We start from the raw sequence: 23212 nt of genomic DNA, 5'->3' as shown, positions 1-23212 counted from the left end.
CTCCGGTTGTTGATTCTGTTAGCGGATTGATTCGGACATCAGTACGAAGCTCATCGACAAGCAACTTGTTACACAGCTATACAAGACTCCAGTCAAGGTATGTAACAGAGATTATAATAAAACCAATTCCACTTATACGGATGTCATATCACATTTCACAATGTTTTGTCTACCTACAGTTAAGGTCTCACGTATAAATGCATTTCGTCTTGTATCCTAAAAGAAATAGAAATAGTAAATATGATGTTATTTATTCATTATAAGGACGAATGTATGTTGAAATTTCCTTTAATGTAATAAATTTCAATTAATGTTAACAGAACCTTTATTCTGCCTCTAGATTAAGTTCTCATCATTCCCAAGTGTTTCTTGGTGTAATTTTTAGTTATTTCATCTCTTGTGACATCCGCTATAAATTTAGCGTGAGCTGTTCCCCAAAAATGTGGCAATTAAACGAGCAGGATAAAAGTAGAGACCTGCACCATCGTCACATACGTACGTACTGACATTACGATATTACAAGTTCCACTACGTGATCCTACTAATAGTGAAATCTTAAAGAGGATCATGTTATATTTTCTGTAGTTGTTTTGGAAACAGAAGTTCTAGTATATTTATTTCACTTTCGATTTGAGTAGAGGGATTACTGCCGAGATGGAATACACTCTTGGATCACTTAATGAATTACATAAAAAAAGCCTTCTCGCTATCCATTCCATAACGCTCAACGTTATAACCGGAAGCGATTTATTTCTACCACTTCAAGTTTTAGTAGAAAGGTTAGAATCGAGATAGAACATATTCTTGGGACACTTAAGTGATTTCAGAAAACCTCTTCTCGCTATTTAGTATCGTTTTAATCTGTTGTAATCATCACTAGTATGGGGAGTAGTTGAGTTTTGCTACTTCCGACTTGATTAGAAGTTTAAGAGAGATGACGGTATTTATTCCCACAAAGCTATATTCATTCCTAAAACAGATTCTTCCTATCTCACTATGTAGATTAATTTGAAGTCAGAAGTCATAGTTAGGTTAATTTCTATCTCTTCCGGTTTTACCAGGATGTTAAGGATGAAGCTAAAAGTTATCCTTGATACTCTTTATCGATTGCCGAAAACTGCTTCTTACCATTTATTACTTCTATAGTGATCAACGTTACAATCGCATATGACCCATTTCTACTACTTCATGTTGGCAAATCACCTCCGTTAACGAACTGCCTTGAGAGGAATCACTCTACTTATTTATTGCAAAAAGCAGAATTTAAAAATTCGCATTCGTCCAAAGTTATCGTGTGAAGTAACGGCCGCACGTATGTACCTATTAATATCGATAAGTTCCACTACGTTATCCCAATTAATATTTCATATACCCTGCCACACACACACATACACTAGCATATGTACACACGGAAGTATATCTTGTAGTATCCACACGCTTACGCCGGAAACTAAAAAAAAAAACACACACACACACACACAGAGAGAGTGAGAGAAAAAAAATCTTATTGTATTATTTGTCAGGAAAGTAATTGTAGACCTGTTTTTTTTTTTTTTTTTTTTTTGAGTCTGGAATTCTTGCGCTCCATCCATGGAGAGTTTGAGATTTAATTCAATCAAATGTTTACTGAGGGACAAGAAGAAAAGTCTAATTTGAATAAGACACATGCAGAGGGGCACATGCTGTAAATACGAATAGTGTATAGTGTAAATAAAGGGCGACACCGGAAGAGAAAGCCAGAAACAGCTGCTAAAAGGAGAAAAAAGAATAAAAATTATCGAAGTGGGAACATAAAATACAAATACAACAAATATGCAAACAACGATCATGGTGTAGTGGTTAAGGCGCTAGATTACAAATCCAAAGGAAGCGATTCGAATTTGCTCCAAGTAGTACAGTTTTTATTTTTTTTAAATAATGCATACAGCACATGAAAAGTGGTAAAAGAGAGCGTATTACCTGTTTAATATGTTAAGTGAGAACGAGTTAAAAAATTTGATGAAATTTATTAGAGAAGTGAGACAATGAAAATGAGGAAGCGAGTATATTTAATCAGATGTTGTAGGGTGGTGACCGGAAATACTGGAAATTTTCCCGAATTTCGCCCATGTGAGTCTCTAAGACAGGCAAATTTTTTCAGAATTGTGCGTAGTGCTGCGAGAGAGAGAGAGAGAGAGAGAGAGAGAAAGAGAGAGAGAGAGAGAAAGAGAGAGAAAGACAGAGAGAGAGAGAGAGAGAGAGAGAGAGAGATGCTCCCGAAACTGAGAGTGTAGTGCTTCTATTCAATTCAACGGGATGACAAATAGACGCTTACATAATAAGAATGCCGAATACAAACGGTCATAAAACAGCAAAGTGATAATTGCAAGCGTTATCATTTAAGGTTCCAAGATCCGAACAACATATCACTAATATCCCCTATGCCAAAATATTGTGAATTACACAACTCCTCATCTCCCCAAATGTGTCCTATGAAAACAATCACAATTTTTGGAATGAGGGACCATATTGAGACTACAATTTTAAACTATATAAGTAGAGTTTTAGTAGATTCGTATTCGGTTATTTTTTTCCACAACCAGTTTTATTGATATTCAAGACAGCAAAAGCACTATATTTGTTAACGACAAAGCGAAGTTATTGCAACACTGCGTTACACAGTGAATCATGCATATTACACTCGTGAGTTTTGCTATGCAGATGCTAGCAACCGAGGCACGCTGAATAACGCCTAAAGGAAGCAGCGAGGACAGATAGCGATAAAGTGAAAGGAACAAGCAATGCATTACAGACATTTTAAAAGAAAAAAGAAAGATCCCTGTTTCCACACTTCATGCTGTAGTTCTAACTTCCATTTCGCCATCAAAGTTACATGCCTAGACTATTATACAATTCCATTACACTTAATCTAGAGCCTTCAAACAACTTTGTTCTACGAAGGGAAAAGTAGAACACTACACTTATAGATATACCATACGTAGACAGTTAAGTAGTAATAGATGAATGCAATTAACTCCATATAACATTGATTGTCTAAATATAAACTGGTTTCAAACAATTAAACACATAGCAAACATTCACAACACCATTATAACCTATCATATGTTAAGGCCCCCCACTTTCTGATTGAGGAAAATAATTTAAGCTAGTATTTATATACTTTTGAAAATGTATAGTGAGGTCATGATATACTTTTCATAGTCTAAATTCAGGCAGCCCCTAGTTTTTATCTTCTAGATCCGCCACTGGTTTCGTGGCTACCCCGGTTTCATCTCGTCAAATTGTTATCTAGTCTTCTTTCGTCTGATTTTCTTTCGTAAAACTCATAATAATAGAAGTAAAATTGGAAGCCATGAAGCTTCGAAATGTAACGAAGTTTACAAGTTAGAATTGATAATCGGACAAGAGAGGGCTCTGGAATTCTTTCAAGACATTTAAAACGCGACGACTTCAGACAAGGCCCTGTCACGTCTCGTCTAGTAAAACGACACGAGACATACGCTTTGTCTCGTCTCGTCTCGTATATAACAAAGCCTATATTGTCTCGCCCGCTCACCAGAGATGAAGTAGAACAGGACGTGACCCACTGCAACCCACCATCCGCAGTGACCCCCATAACCTACATACCCACTACCACCCACCGACACGCTCTGCTTAGTGCATTGTATATAGCACCCTCTGAAGAGTGGTGAATTTATCTACATTTTATTTTAGTATTTCTATTTCCTTCTTCTTCTTCTTCTTATGCCTTTGTTTCTATTTACTTACCTGAGATTAGTATATCTAACAAGGACAAGGCAGACTTTGTTAAATAAACTTAGGGGTCACCTTTCGCGAGGTAGCAGTGCACACTTAAACTGGAAGGGCGCAATAGCCAGAAATAGCCTAGAAAAAGGCTCTTAAAGTTTCGATTCTCTGTATCTATGGTACGATGCCTAAAATTATCAAGTAGTGGTGTGGCAGAGTGTGGAGCATTCACGACTCAAATGCAAAGTGTCCAGCGTTCGATTCTCCCTCGAGTCAACTTGTTTTTGCTATTTACCAATAAAATAGTCATTTATAACTACAAGTAAAATATTAATTCACCATATATTCACATATTCTATACGATAGGAATTTTCAAATCAGTTGTAAAACTGTTCAAAGTTTTATGTGAACGAGATACAAAATACAACCTATTTCATAAATATAGTGATATCACTAGTTGTATTATGGTTACCACAGTCGTTGTGTCAGAAGTTTCCTGTCTATATCTGCGGAGAGTGTGTGAATTGCCACGGGGATGAGGGGGAAATCTTCTAGGGTATACTAGATGAATGCTATAGTCAAAGCGAATTACCGAATTATAACCCTTGCAATTCGCACTCTGTCCACAGTTGTAGCCACGAATCGTCAAGAACATTTTCCATTTAACGACTTTACGAAAGAGATTATATTTGTTTCTAGTTCATATTCGTGAAAATATGTTAAATAGTTATGAAGATATAGACCAAAGCAGAGTAAAATACTAAACAATTACTAACAATTCAATATGTACATAATGACTTATGATATATTGTTAGAAGAATGCCAACCAACATTTCAACGTGAAATTAAAAAATATATATATATAAGAAAAATGAATAACTCAGTGGAAATTGGAAACAATTTTTGACAGAAGGTGTGCGTCATGTGATCTCATTGAAAAGGTAAGGGTTAAAGTCGTTCATGTAGAATCTAAGTTACTAACTTAATAATTATATGCTTTTTATGCTAATTTGTCCCTTTCGTATCTATCCTGATGTGTAGTATATGAAAACAGCATATTTTCTTCTGACATCGAAAATATATTAACAAGGTGCAGCAAAATTAACCGTTGCAGAAGACAAGATAACATATCTATTTCACAAAAATATAAAAGTTTCTATAATTACGGTAGTTTCTCTTTGTGTTACGTAAAATTAAACATACCTGATCCTCGCGTGCTATATGTAAGGAACATAGTGGTGTGTCAGTGATGGGGGTAGTGCAGTGAAATATACGTTATTTTGCAAAAAGAATAAAGTAGTACCTAACATGGTAGAGAATAAGATACCTGATTTCAGCTACAGGGACCGCGGTTTGTGATCACGATGAAAGAAGCTCTTACACTCCAATTTGAGATTTATTTCGTGAAAATATGTTAAATAGTTATGAAAATATAAACCAAAGCAGATTATAATACACAACAATTCGTAAAAATTCAATATGTACATAATGTTATATTATATATTGTTAGAAGGTTGCCAACCAACATTTTTACGTGAAATAAGAAAATTATAAAAAATGAATAACTCAGTGGTAATTGGAGTCAATTTTTGACAGAAGATGTGCGTCATGTCATCTCATTGAAAAGGTAACGGTTAAAGTAGTTCATGTACGGTGTATTATATATCTTACTAACTTCATCATTTCATAATTTTTCTGCTAATTTGTGACTTTCGTATCTATCCTGATGTGTAGAATATGAAAACAGCATATTTTGTTCTGACATCGAAATTAGGTACACAGGGTGAAAGAAAATTAACCGTTGCAAAAGACAAGGGAACACTTCGATTTCAGACAAAAATATAAAGTTTTCTGTAATTAGGATGTTTCTCTTTGTGTTAAGTAAAAATATAAATATTTGATCCTCGGGTGTCATATGCAAGAAACCTAGTGGTGTGTCTGTGTAGGGGTAGCGCAGTGAAATATTCGTTATTTTGCAAAAAAAAAAAAAAAAATTAGTATCAAACATGGTAGAGAATAAGGAACTTTGTGTTACCCATAGGGGCCCCAGTTTTTGAACGCGATGAAAGAAATGCTTGTACTTGCGTTGGTGCTATATTTGGAGAAAAAATGTTAAGTTGTTATCTAGATATAGAAAAAAACAGATTATAATACATAATAATTCGTAACAATTCAATATGTACATAATGACATATAATACATTGTTAGACGGTTGCCAACCAACATTTTTACGTGAAATAAGAAAATTATAAGAAAAATGAATAACTCAGTGGTAATTGGAATCAATTTTTGACAGAAAGTGTGCGTCATGTGATATCATTGAAAACGTAAGGTTTAAAGTCGTTTGTGTAGAATATATGTTACTAACTTCATCATTTTATGGTTTTTCTGCTAATTTGTGCCTTTCGTATCTATCCTGATGTGTAGAATATGAAAACTGCATATTTTGTTCTGACATCGAAATTACGTATACAGGGTGAAGCAAAATTAACCGTTGCAAAAGACAAGGGAACACTTCGATTTCAGAAAAATATAAAAGTTTTCTATAATTAGGTAGTTTCTCTTTGTGTTACGTAATAATACAAATATTTGATCCTCGGGTGTCAAATGAAAGAAAGTTATTGGTGTGTCAGTGTAGGGGTAGTGCAGCGAAATATGCGTTATTTTGCAAAAAGAATAAAATAGAACCAAACACGGTTGAGAATAAGGAACTTTGTGTAAACCATAGGGGTTCCGGTTTTTGATCGCGATGAAAGAATAGCTTGTACTCGAGATTGACCTTTATTTCGTGAAAATATGTAAAGTAGTTCAGAAGATATAGACCAAAACAGATTATAATACATAGCAATTCGTAGCAATTCAATATGTACATAATGACATATAATTTATTGTTAGACGGTTGGAAGCAAACATTTTTACTTGAAATAAGAAAATTATAGGAAAAATGAATAACTCAGTGGTAATTGAAATAAATTTTTGACAGAAATTGTGCGTCATGTGATATCATTGAAAACTTAAGGTTTAAAGTCGTTCATGCAGAATATATGTTACTAACTTCATCATTTTATGCTTTTTCTGCTAATTTGTGCCATTCTTATCTATCCTGATGTGTAGAATATCAAAATTGCATATTTTGCTCTGAGATCGAAATTATGTATACAGGGTGCAGCAAAATTAAATATTCCAGAGGACAAAATAGCACTTCGATTTCAGAAAAATATAAAAGTTTTCTATATTTAGGTAGTTTCTCTTTGTGTTACGTAAAAATACAAATATTTGATCCTCGGGTGTTATATGGAAGAAACTTATTGGTGTGTCAGTGTAGGGGTAGTGCAGTGAAATATGGGTTATTTTGCAAGTAGATAGCGAATCTCACTTCTGGGCCAAAACTCCAAGCTAACACATTTCGTATATATTTTTAGTCAACACAGAAGGACCCAAGAAACTATAGTAAGTTGCATAGCTCAAAGTGAGCTTGCATAGGCTTTTATGACATTTAAAATCATAAAAACGCTTACATCTAAAACTTATAACTTATAGTGCTGTCTTGGATTAAAAAAATAGTTTTTGTTTGGTTCAAATCGGTTCAGAAATAGCTGAATTATAAGAAGATAAAATTTAGTATGCCGCATAGGCTTTTATGACGTTTAAAATCTTAAAAACTCTATAACATAAATAAATTTTCAAAGTAAAAAGCAGCAAGACCTGTGCACAGGTGGACCTGAGAGGACTTACGCCTTTCTCTTATTTGTTTGTTTGGTTTGCTTTTGGATGCCTCTCTGGCTCCTTTTTCTGTTTGTTTCTTTTTCTGTTGCTCCTTGTCTTGTGCCTCCGTTTTCTTTCTGTTGCTGCTTCCCTTGTGCCTCCGTTTTCTTTTCCCGACTAGCGCTAGTCTCCATTCACCTCAACGCAATCTGATTTGCTTGGCTTATAGATAAGAGAGTGAAAATCCTTCTTCTGGCTTGGAGGCGACTCGAACCTGCGACGACCTCGTCGATAACTACTCATAGCTGACCAGACCATGAGCGAGCACATTCGCCTAGCATGTACTCAAAGAAATCAAGTGAAAATCGGTCCTTATATATGAACAAATACTTCTACAAGTAACGCCATCTATTAGCAAAGTGATAAACTACACGATATGCAGCACTATCTACTGAGTAAGTGAGTAACTTCTTAAAATGTCCACCTAGCTAGCAAATATAGCTAAAACATCAATGTTCAAAAAAGAAAAAATGTCAGTGTAGCCAACTCACTTACCAAATATTATAGTGTTTACTCAAAATATTTTTAAGAGGGTAGTTTTACCCCTCCATAGTTATAATGTGCTAACTTATCAAATAAAAAATTTGGCAAATTTCAGAAAAAAAATATGAGTTGGTATACACTGCAAAAAATAAAAATTCAGATATTTGAAAAACAAAAAATACTAGCATAATCTTCATAAAATTCTAAGACCTTTTTAAAGAATAACATTTTTCCGAAAACTCAAAAATAAAGCGTCAAAAAATTTCCGAAAATTTTGAATTTTTGTTAAAATTTGCTGTAACTTCACCGTATATTAACCGATTTTCAAAATTCAAACGACAATCGATAGAGAAATAAATTGACTATCTATTGAATGTCTTATAAATTGCATAACTCTAAGGACATAATTATAAAAATCTCAAATAAATCCCTTATTTATACATATATCTTTCAAATTCAAATGATATTATATTCTATATATCCAAAGGTCTTAGTTTTTATAATCTTGAAACTATAAAAACACTTATACACTTAAAATTACAAGTTCGGATATTGATAATGGAATCTTCTGCTAACTTCGTTCTCTATAGGAAACAATGACTTCTTAAACTCTGTCCACTGATCATAATTCAAGCTGAATAGACAACCGTTAATTTCAAAAACTATTTCAACTTTGGTTTGCACATTTTTCACAATTACATTGAAATTATTAGTAAGTATAAATTTCTTTTGGGGATCCATTCTAACCACTCCATTTTTTACTTCTGAAGACATATTCTAGTCATTTTTATTATTTTTTTGGATTCACAAAACCGATCTTCATTTGAAATTTACATACAGAATTCAACATTTGGATAATTATCTTTTAGTCCAGTGTATTTAATTTTTATTCCATCTTTAACGATACCATCAATCATTTTATCTGTTAAGTGTTTTGTAAATCTAGGTGGAAGAAATACTTTAAACTCTTCACATTCAACTAAAATGCCCTTTCCAAACTTAGTTTTAATCTTTTCCATTTTCACAATCTTATATTCTGTATTTAATTCTAATTCTCTTAATCCAATAACCTGTTTTTGTTCCAGACTTCCAAGTTTATTTAAAAAATCAATGTGTTGAGCCATCTTTTATTATATAGGAAAAATCGATAAGAGAATATAATCCTGACTCATTAATAAAAACTGTGTGGTTGTGAGTTTGAAAGGGGTCTTGAAACGAGACCCCTTGTTCTATATAGATAACTTTATCTTCTTCATCAACATGTGTTCTATTTTTTTCTGTAATTTTGTATTTGAGCTTCTTCTTTTTTTTGTTTCTAATAGTCTCGAATTTCATTAAGTATATAATTGATTCTATTTACAATAACCTTTACATTTTCATCTGTTAATTCACCATTCATTAACTTAATTACATTAAGCTCATCTTTAAACAATTTAATTTGATTCACCATATTTTTATAATATTTTTTCTTCGAAGCTATTATAAACCGTGTTGATAGACCAGCGATAACAGCAGAAGCCGAAGCAAATGCAGTTGTAATAATTGAATATACTGTAACAGGAATAAACACATTGATGAACCCTGTAAAAGCTGATAGTGGAATTGATAACGTAATAAGAGTAGTATAAACACATTTTATTTATTAAACTTCCTTTTGTTTTCAATTAATAACTTCTCAAGATTTAATATAGTATCTTCAATGAACACAATTAAATTCTCACGTAGTATGTTATCTGGAATATTCATTTATTAAATAAGTTTTTATGATATTGTCATAAAAAACACTTACAAACTAAACAGATCTAATAAACATATAATTGATTTATGTCTTCTCAATTATTTTTTCTTTTTGTACATCGTATTCTAAATTCTTCTTACCAATCAAAACAACATTTCAAATCGTTTTAACTGGTACATCGATTTCAAAATTAACAGTCAGTTTCAAATTAGTTCTATTGCTTACAGTTACTGATTTATGTTTGCTTGTATTAATTACGAACATTGGCCTATTTTCTAAAAACTCTTTAGGATAATAATACATCTCAGTGTTTCCAATTGTAGCTCTCTTATATATCGTATACATTTCGTAAGCTTTCAAATACTTATGTTTCGCAAAATCTAAGTTTACAGATTCTAATGGAAAAGATTCGTTTCTAGAATTATGAAAATGGATATTCTGAACTTTACAATGATCAAAATAGCTTGAATCTCTTTCTTGATTATCATTTCTATCAGTTTGAAAAAAGGCAATCACAAAATTAGGCATATCAAATTCACTTGAGTTAAATTGTGTGGTTAAATCAAACTCTAAATATTTGCCACTAACATTCTTCTGCAAACATTGATATGTGTTGAATGAAATAGGAATCTTACCTTCTTTTAACATATTAGATATTAGCAAGGTAGCATAGTTAGGTTCATAATTAACAACAGGCATTCTTAACTCCATATTTGTAATCTTAACTTTACCCGGATGTGGTTGATTGTCATCATATGTTCCATCTTGTTTCTTTGTTTTCCAAATAGCAAATGCATTATCATCAGAACCACTTCTTTTAAATATATATTTTAATCCACCTTTCCACATAATATCTTTATAATCTGAACAAAATCCTGGCAAAAGTCTTAGCAAAAACACTATTTCTTCATCTGTTCTTGCCCACGTAATTCCTTCCCATCCACATTCATCATAATGATGTGCTTCTGGTTTTGAACTCGTACATGTGTTTACAGCTGTTGAAGTTAAACCAGGATAATCTATAATATCCAATATCTGTCCATGCTTACTAACTTGAATTTGAGAAAACAAATGTGGGAAGAAATTATTAATAAGTCTAATATTTTGACCAGTAGTATATTCTCCATCAGCGTCTCTACCTCTAATTTCAAAAGTTACATAAATATCTGCATAATAATGATGAACAAACCCAACTCCAACATCTATATCAAACTCAATAGATCTATCCGGTTTATTTAAATTTTCGATTTTTTTTGATTAGGTTTAAAGGATTGTAATTCATATGACTCTATTTTATCAATATTTATTATAAAAATATTTGTAATCGTTTTATGAATTAAGCCCATAAAATAAACCCATAAAAACTTAAATATAACTTCTCCGTAATATCCTTATTCCTATTCACCTGACTAATAATTTCTGAAAAACTATACCCATCTGTAAACATTTTTAACACTGTAATGCATAAATGTCCACAAATTACCTCGTTAAAATGTTGTATACGGCTGCTATTGTACTCTATATTATGACCAAGATATTTTACGAGTGTTTTTGGCGGATTACCTCCAAATGAATCAAACACATACTTTCTATTTCCTTTTTCCCAATAACAAATCCAATGGGTTCCTATAGTATTAGACTTATCAAAATTAACAATACCACACTCATTCTTCCTTGGTTGTTTAGGCAATTCATCACTCATAAATACACCTCTAAAGTTTCTTATCTTAAGTTTTTTAACAAGTTGTGTTAGGCCTAAATTACTTAAAGGTTTAATTGTTTCTTTTTCTTTACTGTTTTGGAGTTTACGTTTTTTGAAAGCTTACCACCTTGTTTTTCTTCCATTGCTAAGTTATGTCGCCTTTGTTCTTTTAATTCCATTTTATTCTTTTTTGCATCGTCTACAGTCTTAGCAATAGCAGCCGCACCTCCAGCAACAGAACTTAGAGCACCTATTAAAGCTAAAATCTTTGGAATAGTAAATATAAAACCGCCATAATGAACTTTATTATCATTGTGTCTTCATTTCTTTGTTTATTTTCTTAAGTTGTGGTATAGAAAGAGATAGAGACATACATTGTCCTTTACTTAGTTTTGCTTCTTTTTGTTTGAGTTGTTTGTTAGTTAAAATGTGATCTATATTTAAATGTTTAAGTTCCTCATTAGGAATCGTAAATGTAAAACCTTTTAACTGCATATTTATTATATAATTAAAAGCTTTTTATGAAAAATTTCCATAAAAATTACATATAAACCTAAATCTAAAAATACTTATAAACCTAAATCTAAAAATTCTTATAAACCTAAACCAAATCTTACTTTTGTGTTCATAGCTAAAGCAGTTCCTAAAGCTGGTAGACGTTCTGTTATCAAGTTTGCATCTTTCGAGAAAACTCTTTCCCATGCTTTATTTTCTAATTCTTTGTCTGCAATATGTCTAGAAGATGTATCTTTATTATCTCTGTAGTAATATCATGTTCTTTACAAGCTTAGTGGGTTAATTCCATTGTCTGTCTTTCTAATCTTTCTTGTAGTTTCGTAAAAGGTCCGCAAAATTCATAGCCTGGAATATGTAACTCAGGTATCCCCTTCATGTTTAAAATTTTATTCATTAATCCTTTTCCATACTTTTCATTATTCCAAAATTTTGGTGGTAACGTATTCAATATCTTTATCAAGTAACCTATACCCTTTGGATCATTAGGAATAAATTGTGAGAGCTTAGAATTAATCATATCCATAATACCTACTTTCTCATTGTAAAAATTATCATTCCCAGATTTTTCTTCTCCATCAATCACAATTAATCGATCAATTAGTTTCCTCACATCATCCATCCATATATGTTATTTAGGTAATTCAATATATATTTTTATTCCTTCTCCTGTTTTCTTTCTTGTTGGTGTTGCAGCTAAAGTTGGTTTTATATATGTATCCCAAATAGGTTTGATAATTTCTTTATATTTTTCGCTTTTACTAGATCGTTGTTTTCTTGTATTTGGATCATTGTTATGAAATGCTACATTAGAATCAATAACTATTTGTTTATATTTTTCTAGATCATCATCATTATACTTTTTTGATTATGTTTTGTTAGTAATTCCCATAAACTTTCTGTTCCTGTGTAATGTCGATTATTAATAACTAAATCATCACCATGAATTTTAACTTCTGCATCTCCTATCATATGAATGATTTTTCCATCTTCATCATATGGCTGTATTCCAAAACTTTTATCACCTCTAGTTGCATATCTTGAGGCAATCTTACCGAAATGAGTAGTTTCTAAAGACTCTATTCCTTCTACTTTATCTTTAATTTGTTTTTTCATATGTTTTATTTCTTCTGTTATAGGCGTATCACTTTCACTTATTGAACTCTCATACATAGGAGGCGTTACTAATAAGCTTGAATCTATTTTCGCACTTTTATGGACAACTGGAACTAACTCTCGAATTAGATTTTTATTTTCTTCTGTTACTTTTGATATATCTTGTCCTAAATCTATTGCATCGATAACAGGTTGATCTTGTTCTTTATATTTCTCATATTTACTTCGATTTGTCTGTTTAATTTCTTTAAATCTTTTAGCAAGTTCTTCTTTTAATTTTATATATTACTTAGGTTTATTAACATCCATTTATTATATAAAGAAAAATAAATACACAACACAACGTAATAAAACATACACGTTTAAGTACGTTCAATCATGTTCAGGTATGTTTGATTGCGTTTAAGGTTGACTTCATCTAGGTTCGTTTTTAAATCACTATACATTTAAAAAGTCTTTAATTTTTTTTCTATATTAACCATTATTCGTTTTCCTAGTCATATCTATTGTTAAGAAACCATGGACTTCACTCCAACACTTATTACATAATGATTGTAATTTTTCAAAAGACATATCAGTTCCAAAAAACTCATCATATATGTGCTTTAGATTCACATTGTCCTGTCTAAAGATACAAAGAAAGTTTAAGTTATCTCTAATTAATTGTTTTGGAACTTTAGAATAGGTTTGTCCGAGATAGAAACAGTTTAAACCTTTATGACGATCTCGAGTAAAATATTCTCTTACATGGTTTGTTCTTCTAAAATGAAATCATCAAATACTACCACAGAATCGTTCTCACATTGATCTAATGGAATTATATCCTCACTATTTCCTTTTACTATTGCTATTGTATCTTTAATATTAGATTCTATATCTCAAAAAAGTTGTATTAGTTGTTAGTATTTAGGTTGATTAAGACTTTTAGAATAGAAATACAATTTGCATATTTTAACCATTCAGGTGCTAACAAGAAATTATCAATCATTAATGTTTTTTTACCACAACCACTAGGTCCTACAATTAAACATCTTATATCATCAGGTAACAACTTTCCATTCTTCTTCTTCTTTATAATTTGATCTGGTAACCTTACTTGAATATCCCAATTATCCATTTTAATTATTTATTATATAATAAATGAAGGTATTTAATTTAAATTGTTATTCATCTGCATTAAACATGTCTTTGCATTACCTATTTGAAAACGATTTAGAAGTAGCTCCTGCAGGGTTTTACACAACATACTTAACTCCAAAAATTGCAGAAAAAATAAGTTAACATTTTGTAGTAATAGCCCTGTGCTTTCAGAGGAAGTGATAATTCAACCTGGTCAATATAGTTTAAAGGAATTAGAAGAATATATTAAATCAATTCTCCCAAACGAATTCGTATCTTATAAAAGTATTAAATTCACCGCGGACAGAAAGACCAATAGAGTTAAAATACTTAGCAGTTTGTGTGATATTACCTTAGATACTATTAACACTGTATTAGGTTTTAGTTAGAAGAAGTTAGCTACAAACTTAGAACATGTTGGAGATAAGGTACCAAACTTTCATCCATTTGATACTATAAATATTCACTGTGATTTAGCAGAAGGTATGATTTTAAAACATAATGATACAACACACAACGAAACAGATTTAATAGCAACGTTTAGAACAAATGCAGAATAAAGAGAACCAATTATATATGAGCCTAAAGAAAAAATATTTTTCCCAATATATCACAATAAATTTAATAATTTCAAAGTTTCAATTCAAGATGACAATTGTGATTTGATTAATTTTGGTTGAGCTCGCATAACTGTTCTCCTTGCTGTTAAATAATTTGAATTGTTATATAATAAATATGGATATCTTTGGTAATACTAAAAGGAGGACTACAAACCTCAATCATGTAAGTGAAGTTTTTACATCAAATAATATAACATGGGTTGATTTCAAAAACAAAAGACTTGTTAATGTAGGTGATGCAATTGACCAACATGATGTAGTAACTTTACAACAGCTAGATTCAATAAATAGTAATGTTAATAGTCAATTGTAAGGTGATAGAAACAAATTTGAAGGTGTATTAAAAGATTACAAGACACATATATAAAGAAAGAAGATTTTCAAAAGGATAGAATGGATACTACTAAATTGATTATGCAAAAAGAAACTATAAATTTATTATGTCGATTGAGAACTAGAAATGTTCCAGATCCAATCTTTAGAATATTTAATCTCTCTAATGGTTACAAATTTCTCTATAATGGAAAAATAATGCACATGGAATTAAGTTTGGATGAATACTTTCTAGAGGTATATTTGGTTAATACTTTGATTGAAAATTTACCTGTAAACATTAGAAAGGGTGATACTTTGATTAAAAATTCACCTGTAAACATTAAAAAGGGTGATATAATTACGTTTCAAGCAAATAAGAATTCAGCTATAGAAGAAGGGCAATTATTCTTTGTTATAATGTACATAGAAAGAGAGCGTTCATAAAACCATTTGCTATATTCAATATATATAACAACACTCTAATTGAATCTATATATCATTCTAATTCAATCTAGATAACAACATTCTAGATTATACAGATGAATTATAAATTGTTATATAGATTGAATTATTGTTTGAATTACAGACTAAGTTATAGAATGTTATATTGATTAAATTATATAGATGAACAGTGTTTGAATTGTAGAAGTTATTATATAGATTGATTATAGATTGATTATAGATTGAATTATAGATTGAAGTTCGTGATCAATTATAATATTAATCAACAACAGCATTAATTATAGTATTAATCAACAAATATCGACACCCGTTAATTATAGTATTAATCATTAAATATCGACAACAGCATCAAACAAACATATGCTTGAATTATAGTTTTAATTAGGCCGATCTTTAAAATGGTGTTGTTAGTTGAATTAATGTTTGAATTAGGCCGATCTTTAGAATGATGTTGTTAGTTGAATTATAGTTTGAATTAGACCGATCTTTAGAATGATGTTATTAGTTGATATAGTGTTTGAATTATAGATTGAGGTTAATAATTTTCCATATAATAAATAGTATGATGTATTGTGTTAAGTGTAAGAAATCAAAAGGTACAAAAATAAATGACATTAGAATAGAACAAACAAAGAATGGAAGATATATTAAGAAAGGTATATGTGTTGTATGTGGTGCTAATAAATCTCAATTCATTAAAAAGCTCGATTGACTAGAAGAAGGTAAAGGTATTAGAGAAGACATTATAGAAGAAATTCATAAACCAGCAAGGAAAAACTATCCCAGGTTAAGTGTTATTGTTAGAGGTATTGATGATCTTTGGCAAGCTGATCTTGTAGAAATGGATAGTGGTGTGTTAAAAGGTATTTCCAAAATCAATAAAAGGTATAAGTATTTGCTAAGGGTTATAGATGTGTTTTCAAAATATGCATTTGCTGTTCCTGTTAAAGATAAGAGTGGGAGGAATGTTACAGAAGCATTTGAATCCATATTAAGAATAAGAAAACCTAGTAACTTACAAACTGATCAAAGCAAAGAGTTTTACAATAAAGAGTTTAAAAAGTTAATGGATGAAAATAAGATTAATCATTACTCAACCTATAGTGGTAAGAAAGCTTCTGTTGTTGAAAGATTCAATAGAACACTTAAACAGAACATGTGGAAGAAGTTCACAACACAAGGAAATTATAAATGGATAGATACATTACTGACACTAGTTAAAGATTATAATCATCAAATTCATAGAACAATTGGTTTAAAGCCTGTAGAAGTTAATAAAAAGAATAAGCAAACAATATTAAAGAAAGTGTATCAAAAAGAATATAAGCGTGTTAAGCCCAAATACAAATTAGGCGATCATGTTCGTATAAGTAAATCGAAAGGGTTATTTGAGAAAGGATATACACTTAATTGGTCAATAGAAGTATTTGTTATTAGCGAAGTTATTCCATCTAATACACCTACCTATAGAATTAAAGATTTAAAAGAAGAGGATGTACAAGGTAGATTTTACGAACCAGAACTATTAAAGACGAAACACAAAGATGAATACTTCGTGGAGAAAGTGTTGAGAAAGAAAGGTGATAAAATATACGTTAAATGGTTAGGATTTGATGAATCACATAATAGTTGGATAGATAAAAGTAATGTTGTAGTGTGAATATATGTCTTTTATGGTTATTATTACATAAAAGGTTAGTATGAATAGCGAATCATTCTACTTGTGTTTAGGCTAAGATGAATGATGATTGTTTTAGTAGTAAGGGAGCACCCAAACTCAATCAACCTTCTAAATAAAGTAAAAGAAAAGTATGATTGTCATGTGGATGGAGAAGAAGATGATGAGATATTTATAAAGGTAAGGGTTTTGTAAATATAACTTTTATGATTATTGATCATAAAAGTTTAACATTAATCTACACTAACCTAATTCTTCATAAAAACGTGCTATCAATATCTAGAATAAACCGGGTTATCAATTGTTATTATTATGTATAACCGTTCTATACAAAGGACAAGTGTTATTATTTCCTAACCAGGTAACCATACACTCAACACAGAACACATGTTCGCATGCTGTTTTACACAATTCAGTTTTTGTTTCTTTGCATATTGGACATTCTTCTGAGTTTCCTATTAAGCGTAAACTTGATGAAAGTAACATTAGTTTGTTTCTAAGGCTATCGCTAACATGTCTATTAAATCTTAAGAATTCAACTATATTGATCTTGTCTTTGATTCTCATTATAAAGCTTTCAGAAAACCTCCTATTCCAACAAGTATATGCTATCCCACTTAAATTTAAACCTTTGCTTTCAAACTCGAGAATGAATTTTTCGCTTTTATCATCTAAGCTAACATTTGGCCAATAAACTCTATTTTGGTATTTTCTTACATGCGTTTCATCTAGTTTCGGTGTAATAGCTCGCCAATCGATAAGAGAATTAAATTCTCTCAAGAAGGTTGTTTGTTCTTTTCTTTCAATATGACACTTTATAGAAACTATATCCCAATAGAGTTTATCTTTAAAGTTTCTAAGGAACTCAAGTGTGAGCAAATTTGTAAGATAAGAGATTATATCCCAATATAAGTATTCTCTGAATTGTGTACAAAAATTAATAGCTTGTTTCTCTGTATACTTTCTCCAGTTATTTTTTTTCAGTGAATGCAAGCCAATCAATCTCTTCTTTAAACTCATTAAGAAAATCTTCCGTCATTTGTCGAGCATATTCATCAGTGTAGTAATGCCATTTTATATGTCTTCTTTATGTTCTTTATGTTTAATACGAATTCTGGTTTTAGATTAGAATATCGCCCATACCTTGAATCATACTTTGGCTCACACAATTTATCCCAGAAAATCATATCGCCATACTTATTAATAGTGTTGTAAAAAAACGGTTTTTTTCTGTGAAGTTTTTTTTCAATAAAAACATCGTTCTTTTTCATGTTTTTTTTTCAAATTTGTGTTTTTTTATGGCAGCTATTATTTATTGATTTATGTTGAAGATTACTGAAATAATCAATAGAACTTGAGTCGAAGCCCTCGCAACTTACAAATCGTTTGTTTCCTTGTACCTATACGAGCAAAATCGTGTGATTATTCCTTTCGGACCCAGGTCATTTTTGGCGTTTTCCTACCTTGTCAATTAGTGACTTATTGCTCAAAAACCATTTACCCTATTGATGTGGTTAAGACCTTGTTGTTTAGAAAAGGAATGTGGCTATTTTTTGGTGTACATTACATTGCAGTGTTGCGAGCGGGTGGTAAATTACTGAGGGAAATGTAGGGGTGAAAATTTACAAAAAAAATAATTAACCGAATTTCAAGACTTTTTGTATCTAGCACAACTGTTTCCATATGGGTCCAAGTCACCTAAAAAAATTCTTTCGTGCGTTGACAAGGTACAGTGAAAACCTGAAGTCGCTGGCTTCCATTCAAAGAGAGAAAGAAAAAATTATATGTTTCCATACACATGAAATTTTGACACTTTTTAAGCCTCAGAAGCAAAAATCAACAGATATACCGAGGCTACAGCTTCTCTAATTATCCTATTGAAACTTTTTATGGTGCGTTCTATAGGCTAAAGAGAAGGCTTTCAGGTAGTGGTACATTTGTTCCAACATAGCAAGCAAGAGGGAAATAACAGAGGGGAAAGGGAAATTTGCCGAATTTTTCACTTAAAATCGGGAATTAATTGTTTTGGCTGGAAACACTGCCACACAACAGACGTAAACTATCTGAAAGTAAACCTTTGTACCATAAGAATAAATCCTACAAGTATCACGGCGATATCTAACAAAGTAAGCATGATTTTTTAAAAAATATCTCATTCTACCTCAGAAATTCACCATTTTCTTACCATTTACAGAACATGGTTTATTATAAGCCTCAACTGCACTTCCCCTAATTATTCTACCGAAACTTTTAATAGTGCGCTGTGTAGGCTAAGGACGAGACTTTCAGACAGTGGTACGTTTGTTTGAATGTAACCAACAAGAGGGAATTAATAGAGACAATATGTTTTTTTTTCAAAATTTCCCCCTAAGGACAAATGTTCAGTAAGGACAAATGTTCGACTGGCGTAAGTTGACTTGCATTCGGACGTTTAGGTACGGTTTATATTAAAAACTTCGATTTTTTGCCCACATTTAAGGATATTTTAATTTCCGTAGTTGGCAACACTGCGCGCAAGCCCGTCCAATTGATGTCAACAATTAGGTATCCATCCGACGTATCTACCCGACAAGTCTTAAGGAGGTCTCCCTACAACGAATGAAGCTACAGGGGAAAAGTAATAAACAAAATTCGAAAATTCTCGAATTTTTGACTGGGGTGAAATTTGAGAAGGAAATTCGACACACAGAAGAAAAAGAAACTAAAATGATAAACTATGGACCAACTATATTTGCCAGAAAAAAATATATATACCGATATCTTAATTAGCGACCATACAGAAGCGGATTAAAAAAGTGACACACCCGTATGTGCCACTTTGGCCACTGGGTCTGAAAGGGTTACGAGTGTACATTTAATTACATTTTTTTGACTACTAACTTGTGTTGTTGTAGTAATTATAGTCTCAACTAATAATAATATCGTTGTTGTAAACAATCACAATCTCTCCTTTTTACATCTTAGTTCCAATACTAATGCTCAGAAATGCAGGGTGTTTCAAAATGAATATCGGAGAATTAAGTCTTCGAAGTACTTATTACATTTTACGCATAATTATAAACAATTCATCAAATAAAAGAACACCTCAAACAGTTTTTGCTTCAAGTGTTCGATGTGAGCTTCATTCGTTACATGACACACATTGAGTCAATAGGTAAGAAAGGCCCATAAACTTTCCGCCATATGGCAAAAAACATTCAATTCACACAGACGGTAGCACTGTAAATACAGATTCAGTCTTTGCAAAATTAAAACACACAAAGCTTTCTGGTCTCTAGTCTCCATCTTTGCTACTTGCTCTTTCTAACGGCAGGCAGAGGAAACAATGCATGGCATGCGTGTGTACAAAACTGTTTGAGTTGCTCTTTCATTTGATAATACTTATAATTCTAAGTTAATTGTAATAGATACTACAAAGTTTCAAACCCTAATATTCATTTTGAAGAACACTGCATTACTTCAAATTATATCATCCTATATTCATGTCTTGTATGTACACTCATGTCCAAAATTATTGTCGCATGTCTATAAATATGTTGTTGTACGAATATAATTTGATAACGAATCCGCCTGGTATTTCTTATAATGTTAGTATGTGTATAATTGGCAAAGACATGTATGTGGAAAATTTCATGTCAAAACAGCAGTAAATAAGAACAATAAAACGAAAATAAAACTTTCTTGTCCATTTAGCAACATTTTCTTTTACTCTTTCTCATTTTCGTATTTATAATTCTTTTCCTTTGAAATTTACCACAAATATACATTTTCCGATTATACACACAGCATCAGTATTAAAAGTACCCTGCAAAATCATTATCATATTATATTCTTACAAGAAGATAGTTATAGATATACGACAATCATTTTGGACATGAGTGTACATATCATCAGGACTGGCCCTAGGCAATTTGTCGCCCTTTGCCGCCTCCCTCTTTCTCCAGAAAGAACAAATCTTAAAAGTCACGATTTTAAGTATGCTACTCCAGCATGAACAACGAAGAGGAGGGGGAACTACATTCGCACTCAGAAAGGTTTAAATACTTACTACAAATACAATATTGTTGTGTCTGTCTTTTTCTTTAAATATTAATCTATTACGTTAGTGAAAGATAAAGCAAATAAATCTGAAAGATGGTAATTGTTTTTATAGAATTCAATATCGAGTTTCAATCTCAACATATCAGTTTGCAATTATAGTGCAGCTAGATTTTTTACCTTTATTTCTTGATTTTCCTTCTATATCTGTTATTTTATTTAAATAGTGTTTCCACCTTCAATGATAACGATCTTATTTGCGACAAAGACAAGAGAAGCTTTCATATCAGAACTCTGATAACTAACCAAAGGGGACAGGCAATCGAGAATTGAGTTCTTGTATTTGACAACAATCAAGCAATTTATTCTGGGATTTATTTTACCTTTTGCTTTAGCACTGACCATGTGACTTAAACTAATGCGACCTAAACATAATTTATGAATGTAGTATTGAAATAGAAGGTCAGCTTAGTAAATTTAGCTACCATGATCATGAAGTCTGTTTCCAACAAGAAATATTTATTTTAAATAAAATACTTATGAAAGATATTGCAGCCCCGTGCAAATGCACGTGTTGCACATATGGTAGAGCCAGCAATGCATATCATATATTTAGTCGACAAATTATTTATATATGATATTCAGAAAAAATATTAGTAGGCAAATTAGTATTAGTTTTTACCTTTAGACAAGTTATTTGCATTTTATACTGTTCGTGATATTATTTTCGTACTTATTAAAGACCTACTTTCACGAAAAAAAGAAATGCTCATTTATACTTTTATTTTTTCGTTGATATTGGTGAAACAGTACAGAAACCCGGATTATTAGTAGGTACGCTACTCATATAAATTGCAAAATATTTGTACCGTATCAGTATCTAGTGTTTAATTTATGTTGCATTTTATGGTAATTACACCTACATAAAAATACTTCAGACTTAAATGACGTAAGATTCATTACAAATGCCTGTTTGAAAAAAAACGAAATTTAGAAAAAACGAGAGCCAATGTTTTTTTTTCTAAAAAAACGTATATTTCTGAAAAAATACGAACGTTTTTTTTTCTATTTACAACACTACTTATTAATAATGCTTTTGTGTTGAGTCAGATCTTTTCTTCTTGATAATCTAACCCAATCAATGTGTTCTTTGTGATTTTCAATAAAAGAAAGTGATAAATTATGTTTAAATGTAACTGAATACCAATTTATCTTGTTTTTGAAAGTATGTAGAAAGTTATCGGATAAATCCTTTATTTCTGAAATTTGTCTCCATTCTTGGACATTTCGATTATTAAGTACATCTATAACTATATTTTTACAAAGTGAATTTTCAAAGTAGTTTACGATATGTTCAGAATTTAATTTTTGAGCCATGTCTTTTATAAGTTCAGTTAGTTGTTGTGAACTTGTGGTAGTTGTTCTGTGTTCGTTGATTAAGGTTATTAGTTCTGCTTTTGTAAGCTTTGAATAACCTCGTATTCCCTTTTCTTTACATAAGTTTTTTAATTCAGCAACAGTATGTTTAATTAAACTCATAATTACTCTATCGTTTTATATAAATTTTAAAAAATAATGATCATTTTTGCTAATTTTCTATATAATAAATAGTGAAGACACATTTTGCTTTATTACATGATAGACTTAAACTAATTCATCATGATCTTAAACTCATAACAGCACTACTAGAGAAGCAAATACTGTTAAAGGAAAAAGAATTATTAATAATACAACAAAAAACATCTGATTTGGATAGTGATGATGAATATAAATATGGTAGTGATGATTATGACGATGATGAATAAGTTTACAAAAATGATTTAATTTTAATACGTGTATATGTAACTTTGATGGGTTATTCCCATAAAAGTCATTTTCTAATACAACGAGTAATATGTAGACAATGGCAGGAGTGT

The sequence above is a fragment of the Thermobia domestica genome, chromosome 9 (assembly GCF_964235325.1).
Source record: "Thermobia domestica chromosome 9, izTheDome1.hap1.1, whole genome shotgun sequence".
NCBI lineage: Eukaryota > Metazoa > Arthropoda > Insecta > Zygentoma > Lepismatidae > Thermobia > Thermobia domestica.
The sequence above is the reverse complement of the archived record's forward strand: the minus strand, read 5'-3'. Positions refer to the sequence as shown.